Below are 19,803 nucleotides of genomic sequence, written 5' to 3' on the forward strand. Positions count from 1 at the left end.
TGCTTTTCCTATTGTGTGCTGTTTGTTTCAGCCCATAAATGCTCTTTTCCAACTTGCATACAATTCTTTCTTTTCCAGGTGCTTTGAATCCTGCTGTTTCTTGCATATAAATGTCTACCTTCATGTCTCCGCACAATGAAGCTATTTTGACCTCCAGATGTTGAACATATGTTACTTTTCAAACAACAACACTAAGAAGCATTTTATTGATATGTGTTTCACCATACAGTAGGTGTAAAGGTTTTTATTCAGATCGGATACATCTTTATCTTCTTGCCATTGGAGTAAACTTTACCAACGAGAGCATCCATTGTTCCTTTTTATATCCCAATGAATTGTGATAACCCATCTGTCACTTTCTTGGTAGCTCTGAGAGGGTCTGTGTTGTATTCCTGTGAAGAGATTTGGTATCTTCCCTCAAAGATTGCAGCAACTTCTTTCTTTTCAGTGTCTGTCATTTCTTCAGAGTGTTTCCATGGAAAGATTGGGGTAATCTCCTGTCTGGTAAAAAAGGAACTCTTTTGGGTAATATCCAGTGGTGCTGGTGTAACAAAAAATGTGCGTGCCCAGCATTTAGAAAAGACAATTTTTAGCTATAATACTTACCTTCTGCTGCAACCCCAGTGAGTAAAACAGCTGATGTGCGGCAAACCACTCTGCTGCGTGAATCAGCTGTGCTCAAAAACAAGGAAATAAAACACAGGAAAAGGGAAGGGGTGAGTGGGTGGGGCCAAATGATCACCGGAATTACTGGTTCGTCCAAACCAGTAGTATCCCATCCCTGATAAAACCTCTTTTCTTAACTCTGCATGAGAATCTTACATCTGTTTCAGGATCTTCACCTACCAATTGCTGTAGCTCCATTACTATGTCTGAGTTTATATTGGGGGTTGCAGTTTATACAGGTAGTCCTAGGACCACAATGGAGCACAACATTTCTGTTGCTAAGTGAGTCATTTGTTAAGTGAACTTTGCCCCATTTTATGGCCTTTATTGGCCCATTTGTTAAGTGAATCATGGCAGTTGTTAAGTTAGGAACATGGTTGTTAAGTGAATCTGGCTTCTCCATTGACTTTGCTTGTCAGAAGGTCACAAAGGGGATCACTGACCCCAGGACACTGCAACCGTCATGAATACAAGCCAGTTGCCAAGCATCCAAATGCTGTTCATGCGACCATGGGAATCCTGCAATGGTCTAAAGCAGGGGTGTCAAACTCGTGGTGTCACATCATCATGTGACATATCTCAACTTTTCCCCCCTTCACTAAAACAGAGGTGGGCATGGCCAGCGCGTGACACATCTGGCCCGCGAGCCATGAGTTTGACACTCCTGGTCTAAAGTGTGAAAAATGATCATAAATCATCTTTTTTAGTGCTGTTGCAACTTTGAACGGTCACTAAATGAACTGTTGCAAGTCGAGGACTACCTATATTTATTTTGAATGCTGCTTGCCCTATTGAGTTTTCTAAATGGAATTCTGATGGAATATTTCATTAACCTTCGCCCTTCCTCTCTCATTAAAGTATGAGAGATATTTTAACTTTCTTTGTGACAGGATCAATAATTCTCTCTCCTTTGCAGCCTCTTTTATATCTAATGAAGATGGTCCTTTCAATTCTGCAATCAACTTGCTTTTCTTTGCTTTTGGATATATAAGAATATGCTTTTGCTTCACATCTCATTTGGTTCCATTCTGTTAGTAATGCCTCTTTCTCTTTTATAGGCACTGTAGCCTCTTTTGGAAGAAATGACAGTCATGATAGCCTCATCCCAATATTGTTTTAGAGGGTCCAGCCTCTGGGACTTTTAGTCATTTCCAAAAGAAAGCTCTTTCTGCTACATTATATTGTTCTGCAGTATAAATAATTATTTCCTCATTCTTAGCCAGGGCAGGCCAGAAACTTGAAAAGATCTGATCTTCCTTCTTTCTCAGAAAAAGCACTTAAATTGTTTACATTTCTTTCATTTTATTATTGTGCAGTTCTTTCCCTTCCCTTCCCTACACAATCATTATTTTATTCCTTTTTGCAGTAAGAAATATTATGCAAAGCATAGAAAAATAACAAGAAGTAGTAAACCAAAGAAATTGTAGGTACAGCAGAAGAAAGAAATGGAAATAAAGTTACACCTAGTTTTTACCAAATCATTCATTATAATTCTTCATATTGGCTAGAGTTGTAAATGAGCCTTGTGTTCACTATCTCCACGAACCATTTAATATTTTACATTAGCCTTTCTAATTATTAGAAAATTGCATTGGAGAAATTCTAGGAGCTGTAAGTTTCAGTAGAGAAAGAAATTTCAGTTTGTGTACAGAAACCACTTCCCAGAAAACTGGTATAATCCAGTTTTTAATTTATTTATTTTTTAAATATCAAAATACCTATACATTAGTGAAGCACACATATACACACATACATACATAGTGTATATAAAATTATGTATAGGACACCAACAGAATTACCCTACGGTAAGATGGGCAGCCAATAAATTTAATAAATAAAATAAATAACAATTATATTTGGGGGAATTGGATTCAAAAATAAAATTATCAAGGAAAAATATGTACATGTTAGGAGAAACATATACAAAAATGTGTACATAGGTTCACTATTTTTTCACTGGCTCCATTTGGATTCTATTGCCAAAGTTTTTAAGGGAGCATTCCACATAGGTTCCAAATTCATATTTTGGAAATATTTTTTCTGCAACTAGAAGTTGCGGTAGGGGGATTATTTTTAAAGTCTTCCTTTCTGTTTCCTTTCATCTGTTCCAGCATGCTCTGCTGTGATGTGTTTAAACAACCTCTTTTTCAAAAGCTCCCTTTTTATTTTTTGAATAAGCGTGTAGGCGTTTCTTCACGTTGTACTACTTAGAGGAATTTTCATGATTTTAGCAGAGCCTGTTCACATCCTGTCATTTTGGCATATTTTAACATCCCTGGCATTTGTTTGAGAGGAGTGGGTGGGAGGGGAAGGGGAGGCTTAATAGTCTGGTTGGCATTGTCTGGCTTTGTGCTGCAGTGCTTTTTCTCCAATAATGATTTTGCTTTGCTTTGCTTTCTGGTCTTTTGTTATATCTTGGCAGGCCTGTTAGCAAATGAATTAAGCATACATTACTTAAGCCAATTTTCTCTCACACAAACTAGATATTACTGATTTGGGTCTGACAATGGAAATATTTAAAAAAGAGTCCAAGATCAGAGGATATGCCAGACAGTTCTAACATTTCTGTAGCATGATGCCTTAAAAGTGATACTCCTCACTTCTAGTTATTCAGTTAAGAAGACGCAAACAGGCATTCACAAAATGTAAGTAAGGGTGGATGATGTGGGAGATATGCAGTGATGTCCAAATGTCCAATGATGTTCTTCATGTGTGACCTCCCTGACTTTACCTCAAAGGTCAAACCTGGTTACAATTCTTTGGAGTCAGAAGTCTATAGAGATTCTCAGTCATCCAGGTCGTGGTTGTCCCAAAGGCTGAAGAAGCTTCTTGGATGAGAAGTTATACATCTTCAAAAAAAAAAAGAAGAAGAAGAAGAAAGTCCAGTTGCCTCCTGAAAAAAGCATCTTTGGGTTCTTTGGAGTCATGACCTCTTTTTGTCTATCCTCATCTGATCTGAGGAAGGGCCAGCATATGGGTAAGGAGCTGGCTAGTCCAAACCCAAGAATACAGCCTCACAGATAAATATAGGTTTCATATAACCTCTTAGCACCGGAAATATTTTCTTTTAACACTCAAAAGAACAAGAGCGGACAGAAAAGGGTGTTGTGATTTGCCAAAATATGGACTAGAGAACACCGTGGGAAATATTGAGGCAGCATTTGGAGGCCTAAGTATAGGGAGACTTTAGTAGCAAAAAATTAGCTACAAATGGCTAGAAGAGGGACATAGTGGCTAAAGAGAAATCAAGTTAGAACAAGTATATTTATCTATTTCAGAAAAGGGAGGAGGGGGATACAGTCCCTGTGAAAATCCATAATGAGCAAAATCTATTCTCATTTCTGGTTACAAGTCATCATGTATAACAGAAAAAAAATCATATCAAGCTAAAAAAGTTTAAGATCAAAGAAAAATAGATTTACAACCTGAAAAAAATAGATGTAGAAGAGAAGCAGAAATGGAGGGCAGAGTAAAATACATCATCAGTTTAGAGTCCTTGCATTGATACAAGAGACCAAATCCCCTTGAATTCTGTTGATCCTTATCTAATGCCAAACCAAGATGCCATGTTCTAGCCTGAAACAGAAACAAAGCAAAATTCTATAAACAAATAATTGGAAATGGAGAATTTGCCTGCTCAGAATTCTGATAATTTAAGAACCAAAAAAAGAGACTCTTGTATTGTTTGGAGGTTCACAAAAGCTTTAAGAAATCTCTGGAGAATGGACTCCAGGACACGTGTCCAGTTCCAGCTGGAAATATAAAGGGGCTAATGATTTGAAGTATATTTAAAATGTGAACATAATAACAAAGAATTAAAGCCCTGGGAAATATTCTGAACCTCATGATTGAAAATGAAATGCAGTTCATTTGGCTTTGTTGTGGCCATATTTGCTGTCATGTTGAAAATATTAGTTTTACAAATGTATCTTGGAGGCTGCCTAAATCCTTTTGCAAATTCCCTGCTTTCCAAGATGAGATTTAGCTTTTTTTTCATATAGAAAAATAGCCAGTGGATCAGAAAATATTGTCCTCTCCCTTTTCTGGGTTTCATAAAGCAATTTTCTTATTATTACCTAAATTAAATAATCTTGTGTTGCATTTAAGACTGAAAGTAATTAATGCTATTCTAATGAATGTTAGAAAGGACTCTTATGAGAATATATATATTCGGGAAAATAACTGAACAAAGCTGAATACCATACATATAAATACCTGCGAAAACTTAAGAAAACATATGTTTTCTTAAGTTTTCGCAGGTATTTATATGTATGGTATTCAGCTTTGTTCGGGTATTTTCCCACGTCATTATAGTTGTGCTTTTAAAGTTGTAGCAACGTTTCGGCAGAATCTCATCTGCCATCATCAGGCTTCTGTATTGTGTTCATCTGTGAGTGAGACTTTCACAGCTGTTTCTGTTTTAAATTTGGTGCTAGCCTACTGCTGTACCAGAATGGTTTTTTCTTCATCCTGATTGGTTGGGAGTCTTGGTCTGTTTTTATTGGTTTTGGAGTTTGCTGTGTTCTGCTTGATTGGTGTTTCTAATATCTTCTGTCTGTTTTGTAGCTTTTTTTGTCTTGATTGGCTGGCAACATTGTGTTTGCTGTATTGAAGGCTTTTAGTGCGGCTTGGCTCCGAGTAAATGGACGGCTATCATTTATTAGGAAGCGAGATTTCATCTGGGTGCCTGGTTGGGGTGTGTTTGAGCTGGAGGTATCAGAGGGAGTCTGTTTGTGCCCAGGTGCTTGGCTGGCTTGTGGTGTGGAGATTTTTTTGTTCGTGAGTGCAGGCTTCCAGATAATTGAAAGTCTGGTGGAGTAATCTCTTCTATTCATGCATTCAGGTCTTTTTTCAATCTATGTGGCTTCTCTGATAATTCTGTAGCTGGGGTTTTCTATAGTGGCTAGGGTTTTGGTGCCATTGAAGTCGATGCTATGACCTGTGGCTTTCATGTGTTGGACTAGTGAGGAAGTGTGTTCCAGCTTTTTTACTGCATTTTCGCTTTCATCCAGGAGGGTACTTATTCTTCTATTGGTCTGTCTGATGTATGTGGCAGGACATGATGTGCAGGGGACTTCCTATATGCCTTGGTTTTCCATGTCAATTTTATCTTTGGGGTTTCTTAGGATGGCTGCTATTTTTCTGTCTGTTTTGAAGGCAGTCTTGATGTGATGCCTGTGTAGTATCTTACTGATTTTGTCTGTAGTACCTCTTATGTAGGGATCCAAGCTGCACTAAAAGCCTCCAATACAGCAAACACAATGTTGCCAGCCAATCAAGCATGAATAAATGAGATGATACCTCCCGCCTACCAGCCATTTGGAAACCCGCCCTCATTAACAAACAAGTACCTAACATGAAGAATGACATGAGGGCCACACAAGATGCTACCACCACACTTCCACGTAGAAAGCAGACTCACACCCACACAGAAGATGAGACACGACCATGGACCAGAAGCCGTACCGCAGCTGCATCACTACCCGCTTCAAACCCCTCCGACCCATACATGAAGCGAACTGACGCCCACCATGAAGATGTGGCATGACCACAAATGCGAAGCCAAACAACAGGATCACAGCTCACCAGCTCAAATCCCCCGGCAACTAAGACTAACCTGAGCACAACCAAGCCCCCACCTGAACAGAACACCCCCCCCCCAATCAGAACACAGCCAAGCCCCCACCCAATCAAGTCACACCCCCACTAGCAGTTAAAAGGAAGAAGCAGCTGCAAGCTCACATTACTCCGAGAAGCACAAAGCTGAAGACACAAGCCTGAAGATGATGAATGAGACTTTGAAACGTCACCTAGATACTTCCAATTTTACGCGGGAGAAAACCGAATAACCAAACATCCATATATATATATATATATATATATATATATATATATATATATATATATATATGTATGTATGTATGTATGTATATGTATATGTATATGTATATGTATATGTATATGTATATGTATATGTATTTTTATTTTTATTTTATTTTATTTTTATTTTTATTTTTATTTATTTATTTATTTGATTTGCCAATTGTTTACAAGATAATAAGTATAAGTGTATACATAGTTGTGAATACATGAAATGGGTACATATAAGAAAAATAAAAGAATAAGAGAAACAATAGGACAGGGACGGTAGGCACGTTGGTGCGCTTATGCACGCCCCTACAGACCTCTTAGGAAAGGGGTGAGGTCAATAGTAGACAGTCTAAGGTTAAAGTTTTTGGGGTTTGGGGAAGAAACTACAGAGTCGGGTAGAGTATTCCAGACATTGACCACTCTATTGCTGAAGTCGTATTTCCTGCAATCAAGTTTGGTGCGGTTTACTTTGAGTTTGTATCTATTGTGTGCTCTTGTGTTGTTATGGTTGAAGCTGAAGTATTCATTGACAGGTAGGACATTGCAATGTATGATTTTATATACCATGCTTAAGTCAGACCGAAGACGGCATAATTCAAGGTTTTCTAGTTCTAGAATTTCAAGTCTGGTGGCATAAGGTATTCTACAACGAGTAGAGGAGTGGAGAACTCTTCTTGTGAAATATTTCTGGACTTTCTCAATTGTGCTAATATCAGATACGTAATGTGGGTTCCAGACTGATGATATGTATATGTATATGTATATGTATATGTATATGTATATGTATATGTATATGTATATGTATATGTATGTATATATATTCTTAAGTTTTCGCGGGTACTTACATGTATGGTATTCAGCTTTGTTCGGGTATTTTCCCACGTCATTATAGTTGTGCTTTTAAAGTTGTAGCAATGTTTTGGCAGAATTTCATCTGCCATCATCAGGCTTCATTATTGTGTTCGTCTGTGAGTCAGACTTTTACAGTTGTTTCAGTTTTAAATTTGGGGTTAGCCTACTGCTGTGCCAGAATGGTTTTTTCTTCATCCTGATTGGTTGGGAGTCTGATGATGGCAGACCATCCTCAGGCTGGTGCTTTCAGCTTCGTGCCAGTGCAAGCAGTGTGTGATCGGAGCTACTGTCTCTCTATAAATACTGGTGGTGGAGACTGGTGTGCTGGGCTGATTGGCTGTGCTGCTGCCTCTTGATTGGTTGATGGAGTTGATGTTGATATAATGGGCTGTGTGATGGCCTTGTGAGTTTTGTTGTGGAGATATCCTGGATCTTGTGCTGTAATCTCCTGGGTCGTTTGTTTTGTAGTGATCTTTTTTCCATTAGCCTTTCCTGTTTTAACGGCTTGGGTAAAGGGTTGTGTGATGGGCTTTGATGTAGGGGAGAGGCACCACATCAAAGGCACCACAGACAAAATCAGCAAACACAATATCAGGACAGCCTTCGGCACTGCCCAAAAACTAGCCAACATCCTAAGAAACTCCAAAGACAAGATCCAGCTAGAAAACCAAGGAGTTTATGAAATACCATGCAACAATTGCCCAGCCACATACATTGGACAAACCAACAGGAGAATAAATGCACACATCGCAGAACACAAAAACACAGTCAGAAAAGAAGAAAATACTTCCTCCCTCTTCCAGCACCTTAAAGCCACAGGACATGAAATTAATTTCGAAGGAACCAAATTAATATCCAACACTGAATAATCAGGGAAGCCATCGCGATAGATAAACACCCCCATAACATGAATAGATGGGATGATACCTCCCGCCTACCAGACATCTGGAAGCTAGCCCTCACCAACAAATGAGTCCCAGCCACAAAAACGAACACCAGACCCAAAACAACATGGGACACCACTGCCAATCCCCCTCATCAGACCCAGGCCCAAGCCCATCCTATAAATGAAGGACAACCACCATCCAGAAAACAGACCACGGCTGCTTCATCAGCTGTCGCACCCCCCGACCCCAAAACCAAACAAGCTCACACATGCCAAGAACACAGACCCAGACCCCAAACTCGAAGGCAGACTAAAACCCAGAATGCTACATCGCAGCCACCTGCTCAGGATATCACACCAGAAAACTCAGGAAATTATGCCACAAGAACTCAAGAAGTTGCAACACAGCAAATGACCCAGGATATCACAGCACAAGACCAAGGATACCACAGCAATAAATCTCAAAAGCCCATCACACAACCCATTACCCAAGCCGTTAAAACACGAGAGGCTAATGGAAAAAAGATCACTACAAAACAAACGACCCAGGAGATTACAGCACAAGATCCAGGATATCTCCACAACAAAACTCACAAGGCCATCACACAGCCCATTATACCAACATCAACTCCATCAACCAATCAAGAGGCAGCAGCTCAGCCAACCAGCCCAGAACACCAGCCCCCACCAAGAGAGATGGCAGCTCCGATCACACACTGCTTGCACTGGTATGAAGCCTAAAGCACCAGCCTGAGGATGGAGAGTGGGACCTTGCTGAAACATCGCTAAGATACTCTTAATCTTACATGGGAAAAGACCCAAACACACCTAGATATACTACATATACTGTATATATATATATATATATATATATATATATATATATATATATATATATATATATATATATATATATATATATATATATATATATATATATTCATGATTATATATTCAATATGACTACAACACTCCATCAGGAAATTCAGAAAGAAAAAATATCAAAGTGCTCTCTTATTTCTCCCACATAGATGGATGGATGGATGGATGGATGGATGGATGGATGGATGGATAGATAGATAGATAGATAGATAGATAGATAGAGTTATAGAGATACACATAAACACACACACACACACACATTTTGGACTGAAGAATTCTACCACAAAACAGAAGAAGAAACACTGAAAAATAATTGCATTTTGGGTCAAGACGTACATACACATTAGTCAGATCAGCATTAAAATGTGAATGTGTTTTTACTCATTTCCCCTGCCTCTAGAGTGGCCCTAGGAACGTATAAAGGCTTAGAGACCCAGAGAGAGGTTAGATTTAGGTCAGGTTTGGGGACTGAATCAGCTATTATTTTCTTCAGAGTTAGCACAAAGAGAAGATACAGCTTCATTTATATTTAAGGTGCTCCTATCTTAACTCCTAAGGCTGTTTAAGAAAATCCTATCTGGACTGAGTCATTTTGGTGACAGATTGCAAGGTATTTGGTTCAGACTCAACTTGGAGATGGTCCAACTGCAATCATTATCACTGGATGCTCAAGTGTCCTCCGTTCCTCTCCTGGTAACTAGGCAGCTTGGCTTGGCTGAAAGCTTGTTCACACGAAAAGGATAGAAGATTGCTTGAATGAGAAACGTGAGGATTTTAGAGAGTAGATATTTTCATTCATAAACTGATAGAGCTGAAAAGTGGACTAAGTGATATATACAAAGCAAACATGATTCAACTCAAACCCACTGATTAAAGGTGTGGACTAGGACCAAAGAAACCTAGTCTATCCTTAGCCACAAAAGCCAGCTGGGTGACTTTGGACCAGCCCTTCTCTCTCAGCCCAGCCAACCTCATAGGGTTCTTATGGGGAAAACAAGAAGAGGGAACAAATGCAGGGGTGGGATTCTACCAGCTTCGCAACTATTCGCTAGAAATGGTTGTTAACATTCTAAGCAGTTTGGAGAACCAGTTGTTAGAAGAAATTACTGGCCTAATCCTGTAAGGAAGGCAGGAAGGAAACATTCTGGTGTTGCTTACAGAAACTGCCCCTCCATTAACCCTTATTACATTCTTGGCAGGACTAGATTTCCTGTCTATGGAACTTCTCTGGAGTTTTTCCCCCCCTCCTTTGCTGGTACTTTGCTTGTGTGGAGTGACCATTTAAAGTTACAATGGCATTGAAAAAGTGACTTATGACCATTTTTCACACTTATGACTGTTGCAGCATCCCCACAGTCATGAGAGGTCAGGCAAGGAGATGCGTGCCTCGATGTGAGTGATATCGAGTTGGCCACACCCAGGCAATAACATGACCACCAAGCCATGTCCACCCAGTCACACCAAGCCATGCCCATCACCTAAGCCACGCCCACAGAACCGGTTGTTAAAATTTTTGAATCCCACCCCTGAACAAATGTGCACTGCCTTAAGCTCCCGTACGAAACATGGGACATAATTCACAAATGTGTATCTATAGCTTGCAAAGTGCAGCAAAGGTTCTGAAAATAATAGTAAGAGATTCTCAGAATTAAATATATTATTCCTCCAAATGGTTTCCATTTTTAAATTATCCTCGCAAAACAAGACCAACAGAAACTGAAAGGAAGGGAGGGAGGAGAGAGAGAGAGAGAGAAGAAAGAAGAAAGAAGAAAAGATTTTACAAGTTGGTTTAGAAATTGAAACTACTTACTGTCTTTGTTTCCTTTTCCATTCATCTCAGAAGCCAACTCTTGTTTGTGGTGGGATTTCTGAAATCTACAGTACAGGACCCAAGCCTACATTTTCACAGCAAGCGGGACTCCTAAAATGAAAAGCAAAGAAGGTAACGATTTTTCCAGGTTTTTCGCCACAGATGGTTCAGGAATGAAAGCTGTTCTATAAAAGCTCATTTGGCAGCTAAACAAAAAGGGATTTTCTGCTTTATCCCTGGTTAGTAATGTGAAAAAGTTTTATGACCCAGCTGCTGCTGAGAACTTTCGTATTGTGCAATTATCTGAATTAAAAGAGCAGAGCTTTTTATACAGTTTTTCTACTGGGGTGGGGGAGTAAGCTGGTGTGATTTGGGGAAGAGTCCCTGAACTGTAGCTTCCAGAAGGCCAGGCTTTTTTACCAAGTTCTGGGGAAGCAGGGTGGGAGCTGCAGATGGTGGGAGGGAGATTCAGGTGCTGGGTTTTGGTTTTTGATCGTATAATTTTGGGTGCTGTAGTTTTATTGTTTCTGTGAGCCACACAGAGTTCTTTAAAGACAGGCGGCCGCACAATTTTTTTTCAAATAAATAAATACATTTTCAGTAAGCCCTTTCTGGGAGTCTTAGTGGATTTTTTGTCACCGCTACTTTGAATTGGCTGTATTTTATGCATACTGCCAGTTTGGTCTAGTGCAGGAGTGTCGAAACTTTAGCATCTTTCAGACTTGTGGACTTCAACTCCCATACTCTCGCCAGCTGGGGAGTTCTGGGAGTTGCAGTCCACAGGTATGAAAGTCGCCAAGCTTTTACATCCGTGGCCTAGAAGTTAAGGTACTGGATTAGAAGCTGGAAAACCATGAGTCCTTGCTGAGCATGGAAGCCACTCACTTTTCCTTTGTCCTAGTAAGAAGGCAGTGAGAAGTCTCTTCAGAAAATGTTGCCAAGAAAGCTGTAGGGATGTACCTGTGTGGTTGCCGGGAGTGAGTTCAGACTGATAGGCCATAACAATTTCACATAGGTAGTCCTTGACTTATGACCAGTTGCTTAGCAACTATTTGAAGTTACAATAGACCTCCCCAGGGCTACTTACAACTCCGATTCAAATTTATAACATCTGGTCTTCTCCTCCACAGTCACGTGATCACATATACCGTAGAGACTTTCAAATTTCTAGCTTCTACTATATCACATGACCTAAAATGGACACCTAACACCAAAAACGTCATCAAAAAAGCACAACAAAGAATGTTCTTTCTGCGCCAACTCAGAAAGCTCAAACTGCCCAAGGAGCTGCTGATACAGTTCTACAGAGCAATTATTGAGTCTATCATCTGCACCTCTTTAACTGTCTGGTTTGGTTCTGCAACCCAACTGGACAGACACAGACTTCAGAGGATAATTAGGACTGCAGACAAAACAATTACTACCCACCTGCCTTCAATTGAGGACCTGTATACTGCACGAGTCAAAAAGAGGGCTGTGAAAATATTTACAGACCCCTCACATTCCAGACATAAATTGTTTCAACTCCTTCCCTCACGCCATAGAGCACTGCACACCAGAACAACTAGACACAAGGACAGTTTTTTCTTCTGAAAGCTATCACTCTGCTAAACAATTAATTCCCTTAACACTGTTCAACTATTTACAAAGTCTGCACTACTATTACTATTAACCTTCTCATCACCCCTTATCACCCATCCCCTCCCACTTGTGACTGCATGACTGTAACTTTGTCGCTTGTATCCTTACGATTTATATTGACTGTTTCCTAGTATGATTTGATTGCTTATTGTACCCTATGACTATCACTAAATGTTGTACCTTATGATTCTCGACTCTTGACGAATGTATCTTTTCTTTTATGTATACTGAGAGTATTTACACTAAGACAAATTCCTTGTGTGTCCAATCACACTTGGCCAATAAAGTATTCTATTCTATTCTATTCTATTCTATTCTATTCTATTCTATTCTATTCTATTCCTATAAAGCATCCAGCAACCAGCCTGCATATATGGCTGTTTTCAACCTCCCACAGTCACGTGACTGCAATTTACTATGCTTTTTGCCAGAAATTGCCATTTACTTTCAGTTTCCCCATCTAGTGCCATAGTTGGTACAATCTCAGGTCCAGAAGGTCCCAAACCCACAGACAAAACTTGTTGTTCCTCATCCAGACCCCCACAGCCTGCAGACAGCAAGATATCAATATCAATAGCACTTAGACTTATATACCGCTTCACAGTGCTTTTACAGCCCACTCTAAGCGGTTTACAGAGTCAGCCTATTGCCCCCAACAATCCAGATCCTCATTTTACCCACCTCGGAAAGATGGAAGGCTGAGTGAACCTTGAGCTGGTCAAAATTAAACTCCTGAAATGAGCAGTGAATTAGCCTCCAATCCTGCATTCTAACCACTGCACCACCACAGCTCTTGGTGACAAGACCTCAAAGACATTGCTTAGTTTGCCAGGGGTAGAAATATACAGGTATTCCTCGACTTATGATCACAGCTGAGCCCAAAATTTCTGTTGCTAAGTGAAACATCTGCTCAGTGAGCTATGCCTCATTTTACGACCTTTCTTGCCACAGTTGTTCAGTGAATCGTTGCAGTTGTTTAGTCAGTAACACGGCTGTTAAGTGAATCTGGCTTCCCCATTGATTTTGTTCATCAGAAGGTCGCAAAAGGTGATCACTGCAATGGTCATAAATATGAACCAGTTGCCAAGCCCCTGAATTTTGATCACGTGACCACAGTGATGCTGCAATGGTCATAAGTCACTTTTTTCAGTGCCGTTGTAACTTTAAGCAGCCACGAAATGAACTGTTGTATGTCAAGGACTACCCATACAGATCATCTCCTGGTGATGAATGGCCTTGGCCAGCAGCTTCATGTAGATGTTAAAGAGTGGAGCGGAAAGCGTACTGAATCCCATAGCAGCCCACATAGTCAAAAGTGCTGCAGGCTATGTATACATGTCTCTATCTTGCTCCCTCTGTTTCTCTATCTCTAAGAGACCCTAAAGAGTCATAAGTCTCCATTTATGTGTAACTTGGGAGCAGGGACCATAAAATATAAGGCAATACAAAGAATTTCATGCATGTCAGATTTAAATACCATTATTGTAAGATAATTGTAATGCAACTAGATAAGTGCTTGTATCTCCTGAAGATGAGAACACTTTTTTTTTTTTAAAAAAAAGAGGAAACAGCTGTTCAGTGAAACCCAGGTTGTTGCTGACAATCTGGGAATACCGACACTAAGCAAGCGCCAAATTGCCATCTGTCTTATTTATCATAGAAATGGATGTTCCTTCGTCCTCAATTCTTAGGAATACATTTTGGCAGTTTCAAAATTTGGGAATAGTAATCAAAGGAGCACTTTTGAGAAAGGGGATGCTGGACAATCCTCCTGGGGTGGGGTTAATGCTTTTTCAGGAAGGCAGCAGCAGACATTATTATTTTTCTGGGCGATTGCGGCTTTGTTTTGATTAAGGTAGGACTTCCATTATAGTTTTCATGTGTTTCTCAGCTCAAAATGGTGGGAAACTAAAATTGGGCAGGGTTGGCAGGAAGGATATGCAGAAATGGGAGTTCAGTGGTACATGTCTATGGAGATTCTCAGTCATCCAGGTCATGGTTGTCCTAAAGCTGCTGAAGAAGCTTCTTGGATGAGAAGCGAAATGTCTTCAAAGAAAAACCAGAAAGTCCAGTTGCCTCTTGAAAAAGCACCTTTGGGACAGTTCAGTGGTACATGTGACCTTGAGGCAAAGGCTATGCTATTTCACAGGAAGCCCTTCTGTCAAACTCATTGGAATATAGGAGCTTCAGTTTATATCTTAGTTGTAGAACAAGAGAGTTTTGGATCTCTGGTCTGGACCCAAGGATCATCATTGTAAAATAAGTTAATGGGGAATGCGCCTGCTTTATGTCAAGTAATTGAATTCAGCAATTCAGCAAGAGTGTCCTGCACCCAAAATACTACAATTCAAGAGGTGGTCCCTTACTTTCTTCTTTACTTGTTTGTAATAATCAATTGGTAACATGTGTCTGTCTGTCTGTCTGTCTGTCTGTCTGTCTGTCTGTCTGTCTGTCTGTCTGTCTATCATCTATCTATCATCTATCTATCATCTATCTATCTATCTATCTATCTATCTCTCTCTCTCTCTCTCTCTCTCTCTCTCTCTCTCTCTCTCTCTCTCTCCATCCATCCATCCATCCATCCATCCATCCATCCATCCATCCATCCATCCATCTATCTATCTATCTATCTATCTATCTATCTATCTATCTATCTATCTATCTATCTACAAATGAAAAGTCTACTTGGATCAAAGCCTTTATAACCAACTGAGTTTAAACTCACTTCATCATATCAACTCTCTCTGTGTGTGTTCTACAAATGACAAATCTGGGGGCATAGGGTGCTATATCAATTTCATCAGAGAGAATAGAACTGAAATATTCCTTTTTGTGTGTGGGGTATACCAGGGCTATCAATATATTCATAATGCACCTATTTTGCACCTACTTTGTTTTACCTTTTTAAATGGTCAGAAAAGTGAGATAACATATGGTCCATTGGCCATAGATTCACCATCCCTACCAAGAACCAAGAAGCAGTCATCTATTAAATTCTTGCAGAATGAAAGAATAAAACTAAAGTAAATGCAAAGATATGAAAACCTCGGTCAATTAAATCTAAATGACATCATAAAGGCCAATATTCTTTAAAAAGATTTTTTTTAAAAAAAAAAGAGCAGAAATACACTTTTGTTGCTGCTGAACAATAAAATCTGTAGCAGTGTTCCAAGATCCCTGTGGGATATCTTAAAACTGGTACTAGGATTCTAGTTTATGTCTACACAACTGTCAGTACTGTTGAGTTTAGAGAAATTTATGTTAGTATAAGTGCCCAAGTTGAATTCCTAAGTCAGGGAAAAGAAACTTTAGATAGATAGATAGATAGATAGATAGATAGATAGATAGATAGATAGATAGATAGATAGATAGATAGATAGATGATAGATAGATAGATAGATAGATAGATAGATAGATAGATAGATAGATGTAGATAGTCCTTGACTTACGACCCCAAGTGAGCCCCAAATTTCTGTTGCTAAGTGAAAATTTACCCCATTTTATTACTTTTTGTGCCACCAGTTATTAAGTGAATCATGCAAATGTTAAGTTAGTTACATGGTTATTAAGTGAAGCTGACTTCCTCAAAGACTTGGCTTGTAAGAAGGTCACAAGGGAGGGGTAAACACATGAGCCTGGGACACTGCAGCCATCATAAATATGAGTCAGTTGCTAAGCATCCATATTTTGATCACGTGACTATTGGGATACTGCAAGGGTCATAAAGGTGAAAAATGATCATGAGAGACTTTTTTTCAGTGCCGTTGTAGCTTTGAACAGTCACTAAATGAACTGTTGTAGTCAAGGTCTACCTCAGTGCTGGTATTCTACCAGTTTGGCCTGGTTCTGGTTTACCGGTAGCGCCAAAGATCAAACTGGCAGAGAACCGGTTTGCTGCAAGTCTCTCCAACACTCTGCATTTGGGCCCACCCACCTGCCCCTGCTCCTAGGTCCTTTATAACCTCTCAGCTGTTTGGTACAGCAGAGCGGATTGCTGTGCTAAACAGCTGAGAGGCAGAGTAGCTTAGTTTTTGCTGTTTTAACAGCTGAGAGGCAGAGTAGCTTAGTTTTTGCTGTTTTTGCTGTGCACGATCGCGCGAGTCATGTGATCCCATCCCTGCAACCATGCCCACCAACTTTTGATTCCCACCACTGGTCTTCAAAAAGCCTTCAACACATCTTGGTAGATCTCAAAACATCTAGTAGACAGAATTGGACCTTGGTTAGTACTTGGAGGGGATACCAGAAAACTCAGGATTCTACACTAGACCAGATAGTTAAAACACGAACAAGAAAAACTCCAGAAGCCAGTGGCCAACCACTTTCATATTGTTGCCAAGAAAAATACAGAGCAGGGTCCATGAAATCAGCAGCAACCAAACTTGGTTCTGGATCTTTGTCTGTAAAATACACACACCACATAATACTTTTATAAATCCAATACCTTTCAGTTATTATTACTTTATAATATACCAGAAGTGCTCCTAAGAGCCAGAAATGTGGATTGAACATAAGAATGTGTGTAGGTGCCTTAATGATGCCGATGTTGTTTGTGATCTGCTGCAATTTTACAGATTTTCCCACCTAAAGAAGAATCAAAATTGCAGTTCTGCAGCCTGTCATTATCTACTATACAGCTAGTCCTCAATTTACAACCTCAACTGAGCCCAGAATTTCTGTTGCTAAATAAGATATTTGTTAAGTGAATTTTGCCCCACTTTATGACCTTTCTTGCCGCAGCTGTTAAGTGAATCTCTGCCACTGTTAAGTTACTAACAAAGTTGTAAAGTGAATCTGGCTTCCCCATTGACTTTGCTTGTCAGAGAATCGCAGAAGCCAATCACCCCTGGGACACTGCAACCGTCATAAATATGAGTCAGTTGCCAAGCGTTTGAATTTTGATCACATGACCATGGGAGATGCTGCAATTGTCATAAAGGGGAAACTGGTCCTAAGGCATTTTCCTTCAGTGCCGTTGTAGCTTTGAATGGTCACTAAATGAACTGTTGTTAGTCCAGGACTCCCTGTGTTTATGAGGATAATGGTTCACCCAATGAGGAAGGACTGAGAGATGCAGCAGCTGGTGGAAGAATCTTCCTTTATGCTGGGATCACTGAGAAAGGAGTCTTTGAATGGGGCCAGAGGGAAGGGGTTAACAGACACCGAGAGCACTAAGAACGTGACAGAATCCATGGATCACATTTTCAATACATTCTTTAACCGTTGCATTGCAACTGGGATTTCCTCCCACCCCACAAAATGAGCAACAAGGGTGTGTTCTAGCCACTTAATAGCAGTGTGAGCATCAATTGGGTGGCTTGCAGAAGGTCAGTGGTGGGATGCTACCGGTTCTGCCCGGTTCTATGGAACCTGTAGCTCTGAAGAGCAGCAGACACTGAACCGGTTCTGTGTTTGCTGCTGTTTGGCCCACCCACCTGCCCTGGCTCTTACCTGTCCTTTATTTCCTGCTTTTTTCAACCTCAGCTGCTTTGTGCGGCACAGCTGAGATTGAAAAAGCAGGAAAAAAGAGGCTTTTCAAATGCTGCGCACCTGCGCGCATCACTTTTCAGCTGTCCAGACAGCACAGCTGAAGGTTTTTCTACACGCGCACAGAGAACGTAGTCACTGAACCGGTAGTAACACTGGTTGAATCCCACCCCTGCAGAAGGTAGTCATAAAGACACCATTAATTAACCTAATAAATGACTGAAGTGAAGGATTAATTAGTTCCCTGATGCCTCTGATGGATGCCTTAATAGGGAATTCTTAAAGAGTTCCTTGATTGAAAGCTAATGTTCTCCTATACTTACCTGAGAATGCTATTAAGCCCTGGCAGAGTAATGGCTAATGCGATAAAGAACCCATCAATTCATATGCAGAAATTAGGTGTTTTATATAAATACAGACTTTTTTCCCCCAGTCATGAAAGATCTGCAGAGGAAATGTCAGCAGATGTTTATGTGAATTGCTCTAATAAACACCCACCCAAAAACACGGGCGGAAAAACAGCAATAAAGCTAGCATTGCCCTGCTTATGTCCTTCAAGGGAAATAAAGAAGACTGAAAGTTATAAAAACGTTTGCAGAAATGTATAACCATGACGGTTGTTACGTTGAAAGACATTGTCCTCCAGATTTCTTTGAAAACTCTCATGAAAATAATTGTCTTTCCCTCATAAAACTGTTTACAGGTAGTCCTTGACTTACAACCATTCATTTAATGACCCTTTGAAGTTACAGTCGCACTGAAAAAAGTGACTTATGACCAGTGTTTCTGACACAGCACCTCCATGTGCTCATGTGATCAAAATTTGGACCTCTTTGCAATTGGCATGTTTTTATAACAGTTGCATTGTACCAGGATTATATGATCACCATTTGTAACCTTCAAGCAAACTTAGTGGGGGAAGCCAGATTTGCTTACTGACCAAATAATTCACACAGCAACTGCAGTGATTCACTGAACAACTGTGGCAAGGAAGGTCATAAAATGGGGGGAAATTCACTTAACGACTTGAAATTTGGGCTCAATCGTGGTTGTAAATCAAGGACTACCTGTATAACTCGGGTAGGGAGATATCCAGGGTTAGTTCCAGAATAGGGAGATAGGTAAAAAAAGAAGTTGCCTCCTTAAAGCAACTTGTAAGTAGTCTGGTGTCAACCCTTCGAGGTAGGCCAAGTGAGGAAACAAACATGTCAGGGCTCTAAGTAATACACCCCTAGCAAACAGAACTCCGAGGCAAGCAGATTCCTCAAAGAGTAATACACCCATAGCAAACAGAACTCCGAGGCAAGCAGATTCCTCAAAGAACGGTTTATTGGACATATCATATTGGCACAGACTGTTGAAAACCGACTCTAAAGATTCCCGCGGATTTCACCTAATTAAAAATCCCCCCTTCCCCACACAATCAGTCACATGGTCCAATCAAGGTGCTGTCCGGTTGCTTGGAAACTTTACTCCTGCTCTTTCCAGCCACCTGGGGAATGTCCTTGTTCTCAGGGGAAACTATTTTGTTTTGGCCACAAAACCCCAGCTATCTCAAGCCCCCTCCCTCCATCCCTCAGCACCATTGTGGCAACACTGAAGCCTCCAAGATGGCCTCAGTCAGGCCAGCTTCAGAGTTGGCAAAATGACCAACTGGATGGCTTTCTGATTTATTCCTTCCTCAAGTCATTGTCGCAACTATGCTATC

General features: G+C 40.2%; 1 long non-coding RNA gene across 1 annotated transcript; it reads right to left on the bottom strand.

The window, feature by feature from the left end:
• Positions 1-212: 212 nt before the first annotated feature.
• LOC148132989 (uncharacterized) lies at positions 213-11,119 on the bottom strand. Its single transcript, XR_015747017.1, has 4 exons — positions 10,968-11,119; positions 3,398-3,515; positions 607-672; positions 213-501 (listed from the first exon to the last, which is right to left on the bottom strand). It is a non-coding gene; the product is annotated as an uncharacterized LOC148132989 (long non-coding RNA).
• Positions 11,120-19,803: the final 8,684 nt, after the last annotated feature.

This window comes from Notechis scutatus, chromosome 1 (assembly GCF_049901735.1).
Source record: "Notechis scutatus isolate UNSWTSFEM ecotype Mainland chromosome 1, rNotScu1.2, whole genome shotgun sequence".
NCBI lineage: Eukaryota > Metazoa > Chordata > Lepidosauria > Squamata > Elapidae > Notechis > Notechis scutatus.